Source organism: Terrapene carolina, unplaced genomic scaffold, assembly GCF_002925995.2.
Source record: "Terrapene carolina triunguis isolate 2854851 unplaced genomic scaffold, T_m_triunguis-2.0 Scaffold21, whole genome shotgun sequence".
Lineage (NCBI taxonomy): Eukaryota > Metazoa > Chordata > Testudines > Emydidae > Terrapene > Terrapene triunguis.
Window position 1 is genome coordinate 3,595,770 of NW_020664372.1, and position 22,937 is coordinate 3,618,706.

A 22,937-nucleotide genomic window follows, 5' to 3' on the forward strand; every position below is an offset into this window, starting at 1 on the left:
AGTGAAGATATTTAACCATTGAAAAATTTAACAGGGCCATGGTGGATTCTCCACTACTGGCAATTTTTAAATCAAGACTGGATGTTTTTCAAAGTATACTCTAGGCCCATGTTATACATGAGGTCAGATTAGATGATGACAATAGTCCCTTCTGAGTTTGGAAGAATTTTTCAGAGGCTGCTGAGTACTGTTCACACAAAAAGAACTCATCCCAGGTGGAAAAGTGGATATTGCACTGATGTGGGTCTCCCTTTGTGGCAGCCCTCTACCTACATGCCCATGGACTGGAATTTTCTTCCTTCATGTGACAAGGAAGATGATAGGAGTTACTCCACCTACAAGGATATCTGAAGGCTAGAGGGGATCCATGTTTCTGTTTGTGAACACTATCAAATTATGTATTTTCAATAAGCAGGCTAAGGCAAGGGAAATCCACTTAGCATGGTGTTAAAGGCGCATGCACCCTACAGCAGAGAAGGAAATCATCAAAATATAGTCATTTTCACATGAAAGATTTAAGTGCCACACCAGCTATGCAGACTTGGAGGAGCCAGCAACAAAAACTAGCTTGTGATTTATACCACTTCTCAGAACTGTGTGTAATGTAGGAAAACCCACTCCAACACTCCATGTTGGGCTAATATAAATGATGAACCAGAACATTCATTGATGTATATCAGTGTAGCTCCATTTAAGTCAGTGGACCAATTTACACCAACTGAGGGTCTGGCCCAATGTAAATATGAGAATAGAAGTTGATACAGATTTGCAGTATCTAGAATTTCTGAAGAAATGTATAAGCAAACATTTGTTAGTGTTACAATAAGAGAAACCAATGTGTTAAAAATCTATTCAACAGGGAAAAAAAGTTTTGAGGAAGCCTTCAGGTCACTGCTTAGTACAAATGTGCTCATTTGCTGTTACCATTATTAGTACAGGCCCAGGTTGTAGTACATTTCCTAGGCAGTGAGGGACCATTTGCATTTTCTTGAGCTCCAACTCTAGTTTGGCCAGTCCCTCTCAACTTCCCCAATCCCCTTAGAGAGACCCAGACCTGCAGAAAGTCCTTGTGATGCCCCAGGTCTTGAAACCAGGCCTGAGTTCCCAGACAGCTGCTGCATCCTGGCTTCCACCCAATGTTTGCTGAAACCTGATAGGTCGGGCAGCTTGTAAGGCTACAGCCTCAGCCAAGGCACCACCCATGGGAGTCTTGTTTGGAGGGTCACCCGGCTGCTCCTTTGATTGGTCCAACCACATTGTTTAAGCCAAATGGAGGCACACGAAGTTGTCTGTGCAACAAGATGATTTCCTGTTGTGGCTGCTTTGGACCCTGCTTGTGTCTGCTCCCTGCACCCAACTATGTTCCTGATTCCTGCTCTGCTCCTTGCGCACCCCTGCCTTTGCTCCTGTTCCCACCATCCTCCAGCTCTGTGCTTGATTCTTGCCTCTTCTCCAGTTCCTGCCCTTACTTTACTTCCACCATCAGTTACCAGTCCTGTCTCCAATCCCAGCCTCCGACTTCTGTCTCTGGTTTGACCCTTGGTTCTAGCATTTGGTATCTGACCTCAGCTCCAACTCTCAGCTTCAATTCCTGACTCTGACTCGACGCCTGGCTCTGATAATTAGCAGTTGCTAATGGTGCTAAAGGTCTGGTACTGACCCTCAGCTTTGTTCCCCAACGTGGATACCTGCTCTGCCCACTAGACCTGAGTCCTGCTCTGACTAGCAGGCCAGACCACCTACATCCCAGTCCACAACAGTCCTCTGCGGGGAGTAGGAAAGATGTGGGGAGAAGTGGAGCGCTGCTGGGAAATAGATGAGCCACTTTTTCATGCATCAAAAGAAGCATGGGCAATGCACAAAGGGTAGCCTTTACCTGAAGATCAAGGTGGCAAGAAAGGGCCCAAGGAAAATCATTCTGGAAAGGAAATTGTTTGTCAGGGTTAGCCCCATGAACTTTTAGAAGCCCTACTTATAAACAGCAGGGTGTGTAATGAAAATGACAGCCTGACCTTAAACAGCAGAAGTAAGTGGAATTTCTTTTCATGCAGCATTTTGTGAGATATCACAAGTTTTCCCAAAGGTAGCTGCATATAGTCACATAGAGATGCCACATGAAATCTAGATCATGCAGTAACTCAGAGTAACTCTGGTTACTACTTTACAGCAGTGCTTCCGGGAGCTGCAGTAATACATTTTCACTAGAGTTTTCAGTTCTAGGGCTCTGCGGACCTTTATATTGACACATCCATAACATGCAAATCTATATAAAAAATAACTACTTTCCACACATGGAAATGTGTGCTATGAAAATTAGTTTTGTTACAGACATCAGTACTCAAATAGACATGAACACTGAAGGAGACGTCAAGAGGGGTGTAAACAACAAAACCCTAGTATAAAACTCATCCATGATAGATAAGTGATTCTTAAGTTAATGATTGAAACTGCCTTTTTTGTCCTCATTTTTTTTCATGTAAAACCTACACCCAGAGGACAAAGTTTAAAAGCTCCACTGAGTGTTGTTTACAAACCTCAAACACCATTGCTTGACTGTAAAAGGCTCCTTTTTATTGGTAGTCTGTAAAGAGTACAAGCATCACAAATAGTAGCAAGTCACCAGTACAGTATAGACCCTTTTCAAGTACCCCAGTGGAAGCCTAAATCAAGATGCTGCACAGTGAAATGAAAGAGGGTTTGTTAGAAGGAGGAATTGGAACAAAAGCTGGGATTGTAATATATCAGAGAAGTGATAAGCAGTTTCCCAATGGACTAATTAGCTTTGTAGTAGTGATGTATAAAGTTTGTATTATGCTGTATTTCTTTTTTTTAAATAGATAAATATACACTGATTTAAACCTCCCTCAAGGGCATGGTGAGAATTATTTTTGGCACAGAGTCTCCATTATGCCTGAATGCCTTTCTAGTGCTCTTTACTGGGTGACTTGTGCATGTTCTTCCAGGACATTTTGGAGTATCTGTCCTTCTTCCAAACGACAAAATGAGATTTCAGACTACTACATTCAAAGGAGTTTATTGCACTAATTCTCCTTGCTCCTTTTCTTAATCCTGACCTAGATTCAGAGCCTATCCTAATACAGTTTATAGTGAGTACACTCACTTGTTTAAAAAAGAGGAAGAGAAACAGAGTCAACAAAATGGAATTTTATCCACGAATAGGGAAATTACATTTCCAGTTCAGAAAGTTAGTCTGCAAAGGACACTTTTGGAGACTTCATAACATACTTCTTGTTTACTTCCGAAGAGATTCAAAGAGGAATGGGTGCAGGACATTCAACAAAATGTTGTTGAATGGTAGAAAAAGTCTACGCGAATCATGTTTCAGTCTTCAGTTGCCACTTGAACACGTCAGGGAGGGAAGGGAAGGGGTTGGTTTTGTTTTTTTGTTTTACAAAACAAGCTTATCTTTTCAGCAACCATCATTTGAAAAGATGCAAAAACACAGAAAATGTAGAAATGAGGGATCTTTGAAATAAGTTATAATGTCCTGGGCAGATGGAGAAAATACATCAGGAAATACATATGGACTTTAGCATGGTCTAGAAGAGGGCTAGAACAATTATTAGGAGGGGATTTCAATTATCCTAGTATTGACTAGAATCGCAATTGTAGAATTACTGAGAAAGGACATAGGTTCCTGGAAGGGGTATAGAGGTGTTTCCTCAAACAGATTTTTGAGTAACTACCAAGGCCACAGGCTAGTCTAATTTACCCCTAAAATAGGTATGATTAATGATCTAGAAGTTGCTGGAAAATCTAGTGTCTGAATAATCACAGCATTATCACATCTAAAGTAATCCTGAGTGCATAAAAGAAAGAAGAGATCTAAAATGTACTCCACATTAAAACAAATATGAATGTACAGAAAAATGAAGATGGGCTTAAAAATGATTATTTAGTGTGGCGACGAAAAAGGAAGGAGACAGAAAGCCAGGTTATGGTAGCCGAAAAGCCTTAAAGCCTCAAAAGCCTCCCACGAAAACTTTCCTGGGGTTTTTATTCTTTCTACCTCTCTGCTTACAACACTTCTAAGTGGTTAAATTCTTGCGCATAGGAGGAGTGTACAGTGTACAACAACATAAGATAACAAACCCATATCTTGTGCACGTGAAAGCAAGCTGCGAGGGTGATGATCAAGTCAGCCAATTAAGTTTCCTAATCACAGACGCTGGGGTGAAGGTCACTCCTGCCTCGTAGCCCCAGACACAGTGTGCTGCATCTGTGGGCTGGCGATTCGGGAGCTATGCGTCCCTACAATTTAGGGATTGATCCAAAGCCCATTCAAGTCAAGGTGAGTTTTTCTATTGGCTCCAATAGCTATTGGTTAATTCCTGTAGTTATATGGCTCACTGTGGGCACCATAGGTAAGTGTACCTCTTCTTCAGGCCAATACCACCTCCTTAGGACCCACAGCAATGGCATGAGCAGAGGGCACAATGCTGTGTGCATATTCAAAGCATAAGTAAGAAAGCAGCAACTCAGGCATGGCAAGGGAGGTAGGAGGGCAGCAGAGGGAAAGGGGAACTGTTTACATTTTTGTCAAGAGAAGCATCATTCTCAGTTTAAAAATGAGAGGAGAGGATAGTTCTTTTCAGCCACACAACTTAACAATTATTTACCTGTCGTCTCTCAATTTATGTAATTCAATTTGCATTTACTATAATAACAATTGTCTGATGTTTGCTTAAATGTTGATATCACCATCACCAAAGGAGATTTTAGATACAGCTAGGTATAATCTGAATAACAAGCCAAAGAAGCATCTATCCTTTAAAATAGCTCCAAGCTTACCTTGCACTTCAAGTCACTGCACAACTACTAGCTTGTAAATGTCTGTGTTTTTTCTGTTGTTGGTTATTATGGATTATTAAATGAATACATGATTAATTATCAGCAACTTAATAATTGTAATTAATTAATTCTATTAAAGAATATTAATTCTATTAGCAATTCAGCTCTACAAACAGTTAGCGGATATGAATAGGAACAGAAAAACTACACAAGGGGCCCAGTCTTCCTCCTCCTGAAATCAATGGTAAAGATGGGAGTAGGACAGGGATCACAGTAAGGTAAAAAGAGCAGGTATTTGCATAGGTGACTTCATTGCTCTTTATTGTTCTCCTATCCTTCCATTGTGTTGGTTAGACCTCTTCACTTTAACTGTACTTCTGCATTTTTAAGAAAGTACACTTTTTTAGTTTGTTCTTTCTTTCATGATGCCCCAAAGAATTGAACTCAAACAAAAACACTAAAAATATTAAGACCCAAAAACGTCCATTCATTTTGGGTGCCCAATCCTGTAAACACTTACGCATGTGAGTAGTCCCACAGAGTTAAATAGAATTATTCACATGAGCAAAGGTACTACCACAATGAGAGTTGGCAGAATCAGGCCCATAGTCTATTAACAGTCATATTTATAACTACTGCCTCTCCTCCTCTAGTTTTCAAGGATCTAAAATCAATTAGGTTGCACAGAACAAATGGGAAGTCGCAATTAAAGAGGCTAAAAATCTAGTTCTAACCAAAAAACAATATTACCCCGGCACAAATGGCAAGAGAGCTTTGTATGACAAAGTGCTTGAAGTGCCCCCTGCTGTACCCACCAAATGAAAAGTTCAGTTTAAAAAAGAAGCCTATATATTCTGGGACACAAACTAGCTAGCTACTAGCTTTCTCACCAGGGACCCATATCAATTTGGGAGGTAGAGAAATAAAGTGACTTCAAGACTCAAGGCCAAAATCAGTCTGTGTAATGAGGTACAATACCTTTCACATTAATGGATTTACATCCAGGCTCAATTTGGCTTGAATTTTACGATATCATTCTCATTGTTGTCAGTGTGTTTTAGGGCATATTAGCTGGACCAAACATAACATATTAGTGTTCACTTCTATTCCCTTTCATAGAAAATATTTGTACAAATGTGAAATATTTATTTCTGATTGATTACTACAGAATTTCAGAACTGCAGAAAAATTGAAGCGATAAGAAACGGGCTAGATGCTGTTACAGAAGATTCAAGGAAGACTGTGATGGTTTGGACACATGTCAAGAATAGACCTGGAAAGGAGACCATACATGGCGATATATACCAGAGTGCAAGGAACTAGAAACAGAGGAAGACGGAGGATGCATTGGACAGCTACAGAGAAGAATGGCATTGAATTAAAAGGTTTAAAAAGATGATGAACAAAGCCATGAAGCTGGTACAAAAGAGAATGTGGTGGAAAGACTGAATTCAGCTCCATCGTCACTGCTGAACTGAGGGACAGGAATCAAAGAAGAACATAAGGAATGGAGAACAACTGAGGTGAAAGCATTTTTGTACTTCTGGAATTTTTTTCAGCTGACATGAAATTAGGACATTTTGTGTTATATTTGTCATCTTTCTACTTGACTCATTATGTTTAGGCAAAAAAAAAATATTTTGCTTTGTTCTATGTTCATTCTTATCTGAGAGAGAGTTCCATAGTCTAGGTCCAGCACCTGTGAAAGTTCTCACTCTAGTACTCATGAGCGTCACCATAATGGTTTGGATGGAAAGTAGTCATCATGGAAGGTCTGGATCCAGGTAAGGAGTGACACTCACTCAGGTAGACAGCCTTCTCATGGAGGGCTTTGATATTAAGACAGAAACCTTGGACTAGTCTCTCAGTATGCTTGAAATACCTCCCCGGCCTGCTCACACAGGGCAAGGAGACACTGGCTTCTTCTTGGGAGAACAGGAAAGGAGCAGAGTGGCCCAACCACCACTAACCCTTTTTGTGGCCCAGCTCCTTTGAGGGAAGAGATAGCAAGAAATGAAGCAGAGTAGCTAGGCTTGCTACATTTTTTCATGGAATGAGAGGGGGGAATACAGGGTGCATAATGGCCAAGCCACTGATGCTAGTTCCACAAGATGGGGGTGGGGTGGGAAGGGACTAAAAATCAAAGGAGCCTTTGAGTTACTAGGCACTGCTTTAGGAGTGAGGAGAAGGCTCAGGTACAGGAGGAAGAGCCAAGAGGCCCACAGATTCCTGCATGGCCAAAAGAACAACAAGAGACTGTTTGACTGTGTGGTTGTTTGTTTGAAAAGTGTGAATTGGGAGTGCTTTGTTCCAGGTGAGCCTTGAGTGGTTGATTGGAGGGAAGGTTTTGAGCAGGGGCAACTGCTTCGAGCCCGGAGACTTATAAAAAAGCAGCCAGTTGCAAACCGAGTGAGCGGCGAACAGAGAACAGGCAAACAGAGGGAGTTTGCCTGGGAGTTCACTTGGGGGGAGTTCCCACAAGAGGTTTTTTTTTGCCTTTCAAGCTTCTGTGAGCAGTAAATACAACATCTGAGGAAGCTCTTAGGAGGAAGATATTATGGATAGTGAGCGATCAGCTGTTGTGACCTGCACAGGATGTGCCATGTTTGTCTTTCTCCCAGAGGATAGAAGCGACTTTGTCTGTGCGAAGTGCAATCTAGTCTCCATATTGGAAGAGAAGGTTAAAGGACTAGAAACCCAGGTATCAACCCTGCATTGCATCAGAGAAAAAGAAGATTTTTCTGGACAGAAGTCAGCATTTGGTACTGCAGGCACAGCATGCTGAAGAATCAAAGAGGGCAGTGCAGAATGGGGAAGAAAATTGACAGCATGTGACCTCCAGAAGAAGAAAGAGGAGAACCCATGTACCCCCAATGCAGATAGAGGTAAGGAAACGTTTTCAGGCTCTCTGCACAGGTACTACAGCAGAGAATGGTTTGGAAGAGTCATCTGAGGGAAGGGATCAGAAGGAGCCCCCATCGACCGGAAGGCATGGGATGCATTGTCCTAGGGATGGAGGTTCCACAACCACCACTCCCAAGAGGAGGAGACAGGTGGTGGTGGTGGTCAGGGACTCCCTCCTAAGGGGGACGGAGTCATCCATCTGCCGTCCACACTGGGAAACTCAAAAAGTGTGCTGCTTGCCTGCAGCTAGAACTCAGGATGTGACGGAATGTCTGCCGAGACTGATCAAGCCCTCGGACTGCTACCCCTTCCTACTTCTCCACGTGGGCACCAATGATATTGCCAAGAATGACTTTGCAGACTACGTGGTCACTGCAGACTACGTGGCTCTGGGAAGAAGGATAAAGGAGTTAAAGGTGCAAGTTGTGTTCTCGTCCATCCTCCCTGTTGAAGGACCATCGAATTGTGGAGGTAAATGTTGTTATGCAGGTGGTGTAGGAGGAGAGGGCTTTGGATTCTTCAACCATAGGATGTTGTTCCAGGAAGAAGGATTGCTAGGAAGAGATGGAATCCACCTAACGAAGAGAGGGAAGAGCATCTTCACAGGCAGGCTTGCTAACCCAGTGAGGAGGGCTTTAAACTAGGTTTGCCGGGTGATGGAGACCTAAGCCCTGAGGCAAGTGGGGAAGTGGGATACCAGGAGGAAACACAAGGAGGAGGGTGCAACAGGGGAGGCCTCCTGATTCATACTGAGAAAGTAGGGCAATCGGCTAGTTATCTTAGGTGCCTATACATGAACGCAAGAAGCCTGGGAAACAAGCAGGAAGAATTGGAAGTCCTGGCACAGTCAAGGAACTGTGATGTGACTGGAATAACAGAGACTTGGTGAGGCAACTCACATGACTGGAGCACTGTCATGGATGGGTATAAACTGTTCAGGAAGGACAGGCAGGGGAGAAAAGGTGGAGGAGTTGCATTGTATGTAAGAGAGCAGTATGATTGCTCAAAGCTCCAGTATGAAACTGGAGAAAAGCCTTTTGAGAGTCATTGGGTTAACTTTAGAGGCAAGAGCAACAAGAGTGATGTCGTGGTGGGCATCTGCTATAGACCACCAGACCCGGAGGATGAGGTAGATGAGGCTTTCTTCAGACAATTAACAGAAGTTTCCAGATCACAGGCCCTGGTTCTCATGGGGGGACTTCAATCACTCTGACATCTGCTGGGAGAGCAATACAGCGGTGCACAGACAATCCAGGAAGCTTTTGGAGAGTGTTGGGAACAACTTCCTGGTGCAGAAGTGCTGGAGGAAACAACTAGGGGCTGTGCTCCTCTTGACCTGCTGCTCACAAACAGGGAAAAATTGGTAGGGGAAGTAGAAGTGGGTGGCAACCTGGGCAGCAGTGACCATGAGATGGTAGAGTTCGGGATTCTGACAAAAGGAAGAAAGGAGAGCAACAGAATATGCACCCTGGACTTCAGAAAATGAGACTTTGACTCCCTCCAGGAACTGATGGGCAGGATCCCCTGGGAGGCTAATATGAGGGGGAAAGGAGTCCAGGAGAGCTGGATGTATTTTAAAGAAGGGTGCAGGAACAAATCCCGATGTGCAGAAAGAATAGCAAATATGGCAGGCGACCAACTTGGCTTAACAGAGAAATTTTCAGTGAGCTTAAACACAAAAATGAAGCTTACAAGAAGTGGAAACTTGGACAGATGACTAGGGAAGAGTTTAAAAATACTGTTTGAGCATGCAGGGGTATAATCAGGAAGGCCAAAGCACAATTGGAGTTGCAACTAGCAAGGGATGTGAAGGGTAACAAGAAGGGTTTCAACAGGTACGTTAGCAACAAGAAGAAGGTTAGGGAAAGTGTGGGACCCTTACTGAATGGAGGAGGCAACCTATTGACAGATGATGTGGAAAAAGCTGAAGTACTCAATGCTTTTTTTTGCCTCGGTCTTCACAGACAAGGTCAGCTCCTAGACTGCTGCACTGGGCAGCACAGTATGGGGAGGAGGTGAGCAGCCCTCAGTGGTGAAAGAACAGATTAATGACTATTTACAAAAGCTGGACATGCACAAGTCCATGGGGCCAGATCTATTGCATCCGAGGGTGTTGAGGGAGTTGGCTGATGTGATTGCAGAGCCACTGGCCACTATCTCTGAAAACTCGTGGCGATCAGGGGAGGTCCCGGACGATTGGAAAAAGGCAAATATAGTGCCCATCTGTAGCGGAGGAGTTACACCGCTCCTTGCGGAAAAGGTAGGCTGATTGGAAAGGCAGCCACAGCTGTGGCCACACCCAATCAGGCCACAGCTGGCCCTGATATAAGGGCTAAGGGAGGAGCTGAGTCAATCTCACTCCAGCCTGGGAGTGGGAAGGACCCAGCTGCCTGAAGGAGCACAGGGTACCTGAAGCAGAGCAGTGCTGGGGAAGGGCAGGCAGGACTGGGGAGCTCTGGCCTGGCAAGTCCCCAGGCTGAGGCCTTGCTGAAGGCCAAAGGAGGTACTGGGGCTGCAGAGAGACAGCTGGGCCAAGAAAGGCAGCAGGCCCAACCCCCTTGCCAGTGATGAGTGGCCATTACAGACTGCAGTTTGCCCCAGAGAACGGGGCCTAGATGACGACTTGCAGTAGCCACTGAGGCAAGGTGGGCTTAGAGGGTTGGGGTTCCCCTGGGAGGGGAGACCCAGAGTGTGGGGGTACTGCTGTGGGCAGAACCCCAAAGGAAAAGGGCACTGGGGTCTGGGAGGGACACGGGGCCTGAGGCAGGAGAGACACCGGCCAGCAGGAGGCGCCCCGAGTGCTGGAATTGAGCTAATTCCCAGACGACCAGCAGGAGGCACTGCGGCGGTGAGTCAGCAATCTGTTACACCATCTTTAAAAAAGGGAAGAAGGAGAATCCAGGGCACTACAGACTGGTCAGCCTCACCTCAGTACCTGGAAAAATCATGGAGCAAGTCCTCAAGGAATCCATTTTGAAGCACTTGGAGGAGAGGAAGGTGATCAGGAACAGTCAACATGGATTCACCAATGGCAAGTCATGCCTGACCAATGTGATTGCCTTCTATGATGAGATAACTGGCTCTGTGGATATGGGGAAAGTGGTGGACATGATATACCTTGACTTTAGCAAAGCTTTTGATACGGTCTACCGCAGCATTCTTGCCAGCAAGTTAAAAAAGTATGGATTCGATGAATGGACTATAAGGTGGATAGAAAGCTGGCTAGATCATTGGGCTCAACAGGTAGTGATCAACAGCTCAATGTCTAGTTGGCAGTTGGTATCAAGCGAAGTGCCCCAGGGATCGGTCTTGGGGCCGGTTTTGTTCAACATCTTCATTAGTGATCTGGATGGTGGGATGAATTGCACCCTCAGTAAGTTTGCAGAAGACACTAAGCTGGGGGGAGATGTAGATATGCTGCAGGTTTGGGATAGGGTCCAGAGTGACCTAGACAAATTGGAAGATTGGGCTAAAAGAAATCTGATGAGGTTCAACAAGGACAAGTGCAGAGTCCTGCATTTAGGACGGAAGAATCCCACGCACTGCTTCAGGCTGGGGACTGACTGGCTGAGTGGCAGTTCTGCAGAAAAGGACCTGGGGATTACAGTGGACGAGAAGCTGGATATGAGTCAACGGTGTGCCCTTGTTGCCAAGAAGGCTAATGGCATATTGGGCTGCATTAATAGGAGCATTGCCAGCAGATCGAGGGAAGTGATTATTCCCCTCTATTCGGCACTGGTGAGGCTACATCTGGAGTACTATGTCCAGTTTTGGGCCCCCCCGCTACAGAAAGGATGTGGACAAATTGGAGAGAGTCCAGCAGAGGGCAATGAAAATGATCAGGGGGCTGGGGCACATGACTTACGAGGAGAGGCTGAGGGAACTGGGCTTGTTTAGTCTGCAGAAGAAGAGAAGAGTGAGGCGGGATTTGATAGCAGCCTTCAACTACCTGAAGGGGGATTCCAAAGAGGATGGAGCTCGGATGGTGGTGGCAGTGGTGGCAGATGACAGAACAAGGAGCAATGGTCTCAAGTTGCAGTGCGGGAGGTCTTGGTTGGATATTAGGAAACACTATTTCACTAGGCAGGTGGTGAAGCACTGGAATGGGTTACCTAGGGAGGTGGTGGAATCTCCATCCTTAGAGGTTTTTAAGGCCCACCTTGACAAAGCCCTGGCTGGGATGATTTAGTTGGGGTTGGTCCTGCTTTGAGCAGGGGGTTGGACTAGATGACCTCCTGAGGTCTCTTCTGCTATGATTCTAATCTGCTATGATTCTATGATTCTAAGAGCAGCAGACCAGCACTGGAAAAGGGGGCAGAGGGCAATCAAATTGATGGACATGGGGTGGAGGGCAGAACTGACTGAAAGGGGGACAGACTATTCATTTGAGAGAAATGTAGGTGATTTTATGGCCTTTGACTGTTCTCCAGTCCTTCCCCACTGAAGTTACATATTCACAGATCTGCAAATTAGCATTTGGAGGCCATGGAAGCACAGGTAGTTGCCCATGTGGTAGTAGGCTTAGTCCTCAGATGAGAGCCTAACTAGCAACTGAGACCTGTACATTCACCAGTCCTTGAAGATGACCTGAAAACCTTCTGCCATAGAATGATTGTAGCTGTCCTGACTGGCATATTACAAGAGGCAAAGAGGCATTAGTAAATACAATAACCGATTGAATTGTAAAGCCCAGCTCACTCTCTTTGCTATTTTAGGCATTCAACATGTAACAGTTCCTGTAGTTTATTTCAGGGAATTAAGTTGTTTGGCCTACAGTAAAGGTGATCTATTTTCACTCAGTAATTCAAGGCATCTCAAATGCTTCTCCTTTAAAACTGCAGTGGGAATGAGAACAAATCCTTAACACATGCAACTCACAAAGATTAAAGGAAGACCTTGCACCTGAAACAAGAACAAAATAAACCAAATCTGGAAATTGGCTTGGATACAAGAACATATGTACTAAATCTAATGTAAAAAAAAAATTAATTATGCCTATTATTTCCTACTGTACTGTGCTTGATGTGACTAATGCAGAGTCTGTCCCAATGAAGTCACTCAAAGTGACAAATTATTTTTTCCAGAATAGGAGGACTGTAATTTTCAAAATCTGCTTTAGATAAATACTGTGGGCAACTTAGAAAATTTTTGATCTAGTTGCACATGGGACCTGTAAGGTGAAGGTGCAAATGGCAACAATTCTATTAGGCTAACAAACTCCAGATCTCTGCTAAATAAACTAAATAAGTTTACATGCCCCATTTAAGAAAAAAAAATCACCCTAAGGTGTGCCATTTTGTTTATTTCCCCCCCCCAAAAAAAACGCTACAGAGATTATTTCATACACTAGATGGAACCAATGGAAAAAAGATGGCATTTAAAAGCATTATTGGTATTACAGAAATCAGCAAGGAGGATTCTTTTTCCCCTAAATTTTCAGGAATATCTTTTCATCTACCTCTACCCCAAGATTCTTTTGAAGGGGGAGTAGGGGGCAGGCAAATGACCAAGGCTATGAAAGAGAACCTGGAACAGTGCATACTATTTGCCCAACTTTTAAACACTTTTTAGAGTCATGAATTGCAGTTCTTAGAACTCTGTCTCAGACCTCTGATGGCCATACTCTGAGACCAGCTTGAAATTGTTTTTATGCCAGCCATACACAGCTCAATTTAAAAAACAAACACTGAGCTCCACGTTGTTTTGATTTTAACCTGAACCATGCCCTGTCCAAGATTCTTTGTCGTATAACATGTCAGGTGTTTTGCAATTTGGTAATAGATTATTTTCATGACATTTATGTGTCTGTCCTCTTCGCTAGGAGGACTGTGGCCTTATTTCGTAGTTGACTCTTTTGAAAGCACTGGGGCCTCATTAAAGAAAGACACCACTCGCTGTGCCTGATGATCAGAGCTTTCTTTGACATTCATTTTATTATTTCCAAGGTTATGTCTAACACACTTCAACAATTTGGGCTGAAATTTTCCATGCCAGGTATATGTTTCAGGTTGAATTGTTTTGAAAGAATTCAGCAAAAATTGTTCAGCTATTTCTGACCATGGGGGAAAAAGATCTCCCAATACAAATATTTTTCCAACTATTTATTTTAAAGACCTCTAGTTTTGGAACAAGGAATTTATATTTGGCAGAGGAAATAATCCTAGGGTCAATGAGGTGCCTTTTGCTATCCCAGTGAAAACCTAAACAGATTTGGACAAGATGTAAGCATGTTAGAATCACTACTTTCACATGCTCAATAGAGCTTCATAGAGGCCTGCTGCTAAAAATCTCTGGATATACTAGCTGCACTGCACATGCTCCCAGCCTCTGAGCTCCCTACATGCAACTACAATGGTTTTGGCTCCCAGCCCTCAATGAACCTTCTACATTGCAGCAGGGCTGGCTCCAGGGTTTTTGCCGCCCCAAGCGGCGGAAAAAAAAAAAAAGCCGCGATTGCAATCGGCGGCGCTTAAGAGGCAGCTCCACCTCGCCGCTTTCTTCTTCGGCGGCAATTTGGCAAAGAGGGACCGAGGGACCCACTGCCGAATTGCCGTGGAAGAGCCCGACGTGCCGCCCCTTCCCCTTGGCCGCCCCAAGCACCTGCTTGCTGAGCTGGTGCCTGGAGCCGGCCCTGATTGCAGGCACAAAGCTGAAGCTCCAGAAGGGACACAGGCCAAGCAGGAGAAGCACCACCAAAATACCTTTTGGCCTGAGGGCAGATATAGTGGGAACCAGGAAGAGATCATAAATTAGAATTTTAACTCTTCCACTCATTCTTGTTGATAATTCTGTGCACTTCATTACTCTGACTATTGAGCAAGACCACACATTAATTAGGAAGCAGGCAAATATCATTACCCCATTTTACATATGGGACAACTGAATTATTATTTAAGGTCACCCCTGGCAGAATTGGGAACAGAACTCTGTCTCTAAAATGACAGATCCATCTACTTCGATGCACTGTTCTGCAGAATCTAGGTGCTTGCTTGTGTTGCATTTAAGGACTAGTACATACTCACCTCCAGAGCCAGGAATAGAACCCAGGATTCCTAGAATTGCTCTGCTATCTAGCAACTGGTTGTGTAAGCCACTAGCAAAGAACGTATCTGAGCCCTCTCTACTAGTTAGTTCACATAAAGGAGAACAGTCTGCACTTGGGTTCAAGTGGTAGTGCTTGGAGCGGTGGATCTAAAGCTCCTGGGTTCCAATACTACTGATGACTCAACTGGGGGGTAAATATGGTACCCCATGATAGAATTCTCTTTTTCAAGACCTAAGAGGTTACATTTAAAAAATCATTAAAATGTTTATGGTTGAATAGTCATGTGCTAAGATGTTAGAAAATACCAAATTAGGGTTGCCTGTGCCACCTTATTTCAGCATCATTGTATCACAATGCATACGCACAGTCTTTAATTACATGATCACATATTATTTCTTACAGGACTCTATACAGGCAGCCTTAATTCTGGCATTTCATAACTTTTGAGTTCTTGACTTTGCAACCTTAATGTTCTTTTAAATATTTTAATGTATATAATAATAATCAGCAACAGCACCTACATTGGCAAATCCAGCCCTTGTCTCTGCAGCTGTAGAGGCTCCCTTGACAAGTCAACCAATACAGTTAAGGTGTTGGAAACATGATTCAGGGGTAATCAATACGAAGCCTGAGGACAAGCTGCATTGGGACTCCCTACAGAACAGTGTACAGGGGCAAGGAGGGGCAGTGCCAAAGAATCTAGTGCTACACAGATTCTAGTATTTTGCTCTGCAGCAGGGATACAATGCATCCATAAAAGCTATTTCAAACAGTAGGCTGAAGTTAGGGTTACCATATTTCAGCAAGCAAAAAAGAGGACGGGAGGAGCCCCGCCCTAGCCCCCCCCCCGTTCTGCCCTAGCCCCTCCCCTGTTCGTCCCACTTCCCGCCCCCCTCAGAACCTCCAACCCTCCCCCCGTTCCTTGTCCCCTGACTGCCCCCTCCTGGGACCCCTGCCCCTAACTGCCCCCCAGGACTCCACCCCCTACCTAAGCCTCCCTGCCTCTTGTCCCCTGACTGCCCCCTCCTGAGACCCTCCCCCCATCCTAACAGGCCCCCTAGGACCCTACCCCCTACCTGTACCCTGACTGCCCAAAACCTTCTCCCCCCCCCCCCCACCCCCCCCCCCCCTAGCCCCTCCCCCCCCCCCGTCTCTTGACTGCCCCCTCCAAAATCTCCCTGCCCCTTCTCCGACCACCTGGCCCCCTTGTTGTTGGCCTTCGCCTAACGTCTCTGTGAACTTGCTCAGGAACGACCTGAGCCGTTCGTCCCGGCACGCTGGGCAGCAGCGGGGGAGAAGCTCCAGACTGCCGGAGGCGATCTGCGAATGCAGGGAGGGAGTGATCTCTGCTGCAGGGGGGAGGAGGGGCTCTCTCTGGCTGTCGGAGCCCCATGTAAGTGGCACCATCTGGCCGGCTGCCCTGTTAGCCGCGCGCGCTCTGCATGGGGGGGAGTCCGGACATTTACAAATTCCCCCCGGACGCTATTTTTAGCTCAAAAAGCCAGACATGTCCGGGGGAATCCGGACGAATGGTAACCCTACGAAGTAGATGGGTTGAAATAGATTTCCTTGAGAGGCCTGTATACTGGGGACTGGAGGTAGATACCAGTAGACAAGAGAGAGAATTCTATCACCTGGCAGAGACACCCAGCACCCAAGTCTACTACTTTGGCTGGTCCTGATCCCTAGATTTGGCCTATCTTTATCTTACCTCTTCAAAAACAATTTACAAGCACCGATAAATTAGTTCTTCCCTAAAAAGAACAGGAGTACTTGTGGCACCTTAGAGACTAATAAATTTGTTAGTCTCTAAGGTGCCACAAGTACTCCTGTTCTTTTTGCGGATACAGACTAACACGGCTGCTACTCTGAAACCTAGTTCTTCCCTGTGAGCTAAGTATTACCACATATATTTCTATATTCCATTAGCCCCATGTCACAGATAAAGAAAATGAGATGGGGTAGTTATCTGTGAAGGCCACAAAGTGGTGCAGCCAGGATTAAAACTAAAGAGTTCCAAATTCCATTCTTGCATTAGGCCACATTCTCTGTCATACACAGGCAAGATACAGACAGCTGTTCCATGAAAATGCAATACTTACCTTGTGCATTTCTCATAGCTTGATTCTGGCTAAACCAGTCCAAGTTTGTGGCACTTACCACAAACCATGGTAAATACAAACAGAGCCTATAGTGGAATGCAAGGTAGTAACACACACCAGGCCCAGTATGTTTCCATTATGCAAAGTAGTCAAAGTTGACTTCATAGCAAAGCTAATTTTATGCTTGTCTCGTCTCACCTCAAAAAAATTCTTTTAACAATTTTTTGTAACCAAATTATTTACTCTGTATAATAATAAAAGACTTCAGAATAGACTACCGGGGGGAAAACACACTCTTATACTGACTTCGCTGTTTGGGAACAAACCCTGAAGTACACACACAGAATGAATTAACTGGAAAATACTGCAAAACCTTCATTCTGAAAAGAAGTTGTCCCAGTTTGCCCACTTTTCCAATGGTCACTGATAAGTACTAGAACTAGAGTCAACGCTCTTGCCAAGATTTTCAATAGAGTTATTTTTAGAGATATTAAAACTAAAACAGTCATTTTGACATTGTGATTCTTCAAATATTACTCTTTTGCTTATTTTCTCATCTAATGTGGCCTTTAAACAAAACAAAAAAATCCCTTTCGATATTATTCAGTTGAGAAGAGAGGATTGTGTAATGTTCACTTTTTGAACCCTGCGTTCAGTCTCGCTGGGTAAAGTTACACAGTGATCGTGATTGACTGAACAACTCTGGCCTATATTAAAATGGTTTTAGTACTGGGGTAAAATATTTTGTTTCTCTTTTCCTAACATCAAGCCTGTTTTAAAGGTCTATAAACATCTTTAAAAAAGCAAGTATTTTCTTCAGTGCACGAGAAGTTTAGCCATTTCATGCTTTCACATTTGCACTTTCAAGACTCAGTCTGTCTTACAGACATAACCTAGCATATTCTGTTTAGGAATATAGGAAAAGCCCCAATATGACTGTTTAACTCTGTCTCACTAATGCTTGCTATGAAATGTCATGGCTTTTTAATATGTTTTCATCTTAGTTGGAGAAAGTGAGCATGTTTGTATTTGAGCTCCTCCCCTTCCATGCACACACAGACTGCAGCTGTAGTAAACAACCACTAGCCAAGAGTTGAGAAGGTCAAGGCCTCAGTGCTGCACCAATATCAGTTTTTCCAAAAATGAAACCTAATTTCTTGGAAGGGGAAATTATTATTTTTTGTATATGGAAGAAAGGTAAACCACAGTCATTTCCATTCAAATAGGGGGAGGGAACAACCTTGATGAGCCACAGATAAAACATTTGACAAAAATAATGTTAATTATTTTTCCATTCCTCTAATACAAAAGTGTCTTATCCATGGGTGCGCACACAGCTGATTTGACAAATATAAATATTTCCTCAAACACAATTGTGTCCTTAGGAAACAGTGCTTGACCTAAATGCAAGAGTATCAGATATATTTTTAAGATCTATTTTCCTGCAATCCACCGGCAAAATGCTACCCCTTTTTTTAAGGGGCAGACCAGGAGTTTGGGCAGCAATGTGAAGAGCAGTGCCAGCCACACAATCTTCACAAACGCAATCCTGCAGCTTCAGGGCATTATGGCTCAGCACAGGTTAGCACAAACAGTGGATGTACATTGTTTCCTCTCTGCTCAGGAGCTGTACGCTCATTTTCATAACTACTGGATGTGACTTGGCACACCCAAGCCCTATCCACACCTCTAGGATTGAATATTCCCCCCTAGAGCTTTCTTGGGGCCCAATCCTGCTCCCACTGAATTTAATGAGCATTTTGTCCATTGACACTAGTATAATAAAAGGTCCTTGAGTGTTTGGGAGCACTCCTGCCCGGTATACTCAAAGGAAAACGGCTCCATGTAGTATTACTTGTATTGTGGTTTTAGCTAGGCACTGCAGTCATGGACCAAGACCCCACTGTGCTAGGCGTTGTACAAAGAACAAAAAGATGGTCCCTACCTCAAACAGCTTACAATCTAAGCCCCTTACCATGCCCATTCCAGTGCATCACCATAGCAGAGGGCAGAACAAAGCCCAAAATATTAGAGGACCTCTCTTTTAAAGTGACAGCCAACTTGCGTATTTTCTGATCTGACTAGTTTCAACAAAAATTCTAACAGAGCAGCCTTTGAATTGTACTAAATCTTAACAAAATTCCTTTTAAAATATTTACAAGAATTTTTCTACTTAGGTCAATTAAGAATCTTTACAACAACGGACAACATGCATGTCGGACAACGTGCAGGTCTGAGAACACCACCAGCAAATGTGGTTGGACACAACCATCATCCCTGCAACTGCCAGCCAGCTTCTCCAATAACAGCAGCAGTGTCCAGACAAGTAAAGTAGAAAAGGGAATCAAGAATCCTTCCTCCTGCTGCCACCCCACCTCCTAGGCCCCCCTTGCTCCTGAATGGCAGGGAGGAGTCTCCAAGGAAGGAGAGCTCCCTGACCTCCACATCAACCTTCAATTTCTCCCCAGCCTCTACAATGCAATAGGAAGGAGAAAACGGAGGCTTTCACAGCACTTCAGGACAGGTTTTATCGCTCCCTGCCCCAACACACTTCCTAAAGCTCCATTTCCATGAAAGGCCCATGTGAAGATGGGTGTTCCCATGGCTACCCACTCTCTCCTGTCCCTTTTTGGCTCCAGGTGGGAGTCCCTGGAAAAGCAGATACCCTCATTGCCCCAAACTCAGAAACTGCAGCAGCTCTGCTGCTTCTGGTAAACCCCACACGCTCCAGCACCTGGGGAAGGTGTGTGCATGTGAGCTCCTCCAGAGCAGTGAAAGAGGGATGCCATCATGCTAGTGCATGATTCAGACAAGGCAAAATGACCATCAGCAAAACAGTTAAAATGAGTGTACATAAATGTAGCCAAAGCCACAAAGAAAATGAAGAGGGAAAAAAAAGAGAACATTGTATTTGCTAACTTCTTTCAGCAATGGTGGTCACAGGATTCATTTGGGACTCTAGATCAGTGATTCTCAACCAGGGATACACAGAGGTCTTACAGGAGGTACATCAACTCATCTAGATATTTATCTAGTTTTATAAACAGGCTACATAAAAACACTATCAAAGTCAGTACAAACTAAAATTTCATACAGACAAAATGAAAAAGTAATTTTTCAGCAATAGTGTGCTGTGACACTTGTATTTTCTGTCTGATTTTGTAAGCAAGTAGTTTTTAAGTGAGGTAAAACTTAGGGTATGCAAGACAAATCAGACTCCTGAAAGGGGTACAATAGTCTGAAAAGGTTGAGAACCACTGCCTAGATGATACAACATTTTCAGACAGTAATGAGATTTTTAAGTTGACTGTGTCCTGTTAAGAAGCTTAAGAAAAAAAATTAAAAAAAAACACATTATATATAAAAAACCAAGCATTCAGTCTAGATTTACTATAGCTTTAGATGATCAATAAAATGCCCATATCACCCCGTCTCCAATCTATTCAGCATAGTTACTAATTCTATACTAGAGGCTACTTTGCTGTTCCTGTAACATTTTAGAATTGGAGATCAACCAGAAAATGGAGGTCATGCACCAGTACTATATAAAGCACCCTTGCAAAGTTGCCATGAATATCTGCCTGCCATGGCAAAAAATAAAATAAAATAAAATATAAATCAATTTATACCATGACTGATCATGAAAAAAAGAGCTGGTTAACCACCTATGCAGGAAAAAAAATTGCCACAGACATGTAGAATTTTACAAGGCTGATATAAATCATGAAAGCAAACTAAACTGTTTATCTTCAATATCTTTTATAAAATCTGCTCATTTTTGTTCTGATTTTAAATGCATAAAATACCTATCTTAACATATCTGGCAATAGGTGGTGACAACAGCTACACATCGTATAACCCAGGTTTGAAGCTACTGCTTCTTGAAACTGAATTAATATTATGTTTCTGTAAATGACAGTTTAAAAAAAATTCTAACAGGAATACACCCAGTGTTTAAAAGTGACCACTCCTATTCACATTGCAAACTCCTGCACCACCCTGCCTGTCATCAGCAAAATTTCATGTCAAACCATTTACTTTGCCAAACAACTCTATCCTCCAGTAAGAAAAGGGAATGGAATGGTTTAGGTGGATTTACAGGGTGACGTTTGTTTGACTGGCACACGTCTGTTGTAGCAGTTCTATGCACATGCTTTTAATGTAAATATGAGTGTTTGTTTCCCCAGCATTGAAGTGTAACTGGTAGAACAGTCCTTACTTATTTTTTTAAATAATCAGTTTGATAAAAAAACATTACTCACAGGAATTTCTTAAAATTAACTGTACAGAACAGTTCTTTAACAATCTGAATAGTTAAATTAGTAAGAGTGACAATACCAACTACATAGACTATTTATCCAGATTATACATTCCACTGTACTTAGACTTTAACTGAGCACAGTCAGCTTTTATCAGTTGAATTAAAGTTATTATTACTATTAAGATACGCAGAACTGTAAGCTTTTTGTGAGGGGAGAGAAGAATAGAGGGGGAGAGATGGAGGGAACATAGCACAAAGGATTTGGTACTTCCCCCCCCAAACGTTCAGTTTAAATACACTATTAATCAGATCTGGCAAGTTCTTTTTTGCCCTCAATATAAACGGTCACAGAAAGTTCCGATAATAGCTCTATTATGAATAAAATCAGAATGGATTCCTCTTGCATACAAGCCTCTTGCTTTAATACAAACTAATGTCACTGGGGTCAGCACTCACTCGTCAGGTTACAGCAAGCTAATAACAGACAAGCTGTGGTGGCTCCCAAGCTGACGCTCAACACTCTTCATGACTGGTCTCAATGTAAAGTTCTCCCTTGTCAACTCTACCTAGGTCCACCTTAATTGAAAAGAACAGCCATAGGCCATCCCCCAGCTACTTCCATGAACTATGCACTGTGGCAAGTGACAGTTACACATCATTACTACTGGAGACAATAATGACTGTAGCACAATGACCACTATTAATGCCAACAGTGTCATCCCCATCTTAACCCGTTACCCTCCTCCTCCAAATAACATGCACACAAACAGATTTTTTGAATGACAAACTAGAGCAGCAACCCCAAATTCAACATGACATTTATCTGTTTCCTTGCCACTGTCACTTACGTGACCAAGCAGTCCCACTCCGTGTGGACTACACGTTAGCATGCATTATTTGACAAAGGTTTTTTTTTTTTTTGGTTTAGTTTTTTTAAACATCCTTTTTACGGGTAATTTAATAAAAGCCTTGCACATATCCTTGTTTTGCAAAAGCTTCTCCCTCCTGCCCTCCAATGCTTGCCCCATTCGAGAGATCAGCCTTCCAACATTTTACAATAATGTAATGACAGGAAAATAAAATGTTATCTGAAAGCTGACTGACTGGGACAGCAAGAGAAAAAAAGAAAAGGTATGTTTATTCTGATAAGAAATGGAATAGGCACAGACCTGAACAGAAGCTGCAGAGCAGGAGAAACTGTTTTCTTTCCCTTATACAGAGTCCCCTCTCTCCCTCCTTCCCCCTCTCTCACACACACACACTCACACACACACACACACACTCGTTCTCTCACACACACACATTCACTCACACGGTCTCCCTCAGCTGCTCTATGCAGTTCTCAGGAAATGAATGGGGGCAACACAGAGAACTGTTGTACTTGCAAATGACTTACCCGGATCACATGATGTGCTAAATGTAGGGTGGGCCAGTGGGTGGAGGCTTCAGAAACAAGAGAGGACACAATATAGCGCGGGGGAGCCTTACCAGGGACGCATCGAATTGCACTGGGGGCCCGCTCGAGGAGGGGGAAGGGGGTTGCGAGGCAGCCCTTTCTCCCACTCTCTTTGCCCTCCTCAGAGCAGGGGACCAGAGGGGAGGCAGGGGATGGGAGGGCGGAGCAGAGGGGAGAAGGCAACCCAAACAAAAGGGGCCCCCTTTCTCTCCCCCAACAACAAACCAAGCGCCGCGCGCGGGCAAGTCCCTTTTCTGTGCGTGTGATGGATCAGCAGGAACTAAACTGCTTTGCTGGCATGTAATGTATCCCCCCTCCCTCCCCTTCCGCCCGCCCGCCCCCCAAAACAATCAATCG

At 43.8% G+C, this 22,937-nt stretch overlaps 1 protein-coding gene across 2 annotated transcripts in view; it reads right to left on the minus strand.

Annotated features, from left to right (window-relative positions):
* The window catches only part of KLF12 (Kruppel like factor 12), a 341,374-nt gene extending 318,684 nt beyond the window's left edge, over nucleotides 1–22,690 (minus strand). Inside the window, exon 1 of one of the 2 annotated variants that reach the window (XM_026660877.2) lies at nucleotides 22,521–22,690. The gene's annotated coding sequence lies outside the window, so the exon portion shown is untranslated. Of the gene's footprint in view, nucleotides 1–22,293; nucleotides 22,357–22,520 lie in introns of those variants that run through there. The other variant, XM_026660850.2, reaches the window with a different exon arrangement.
* Nucleotides 22,691–22,937: the final 247 nt, after the last annotated feature.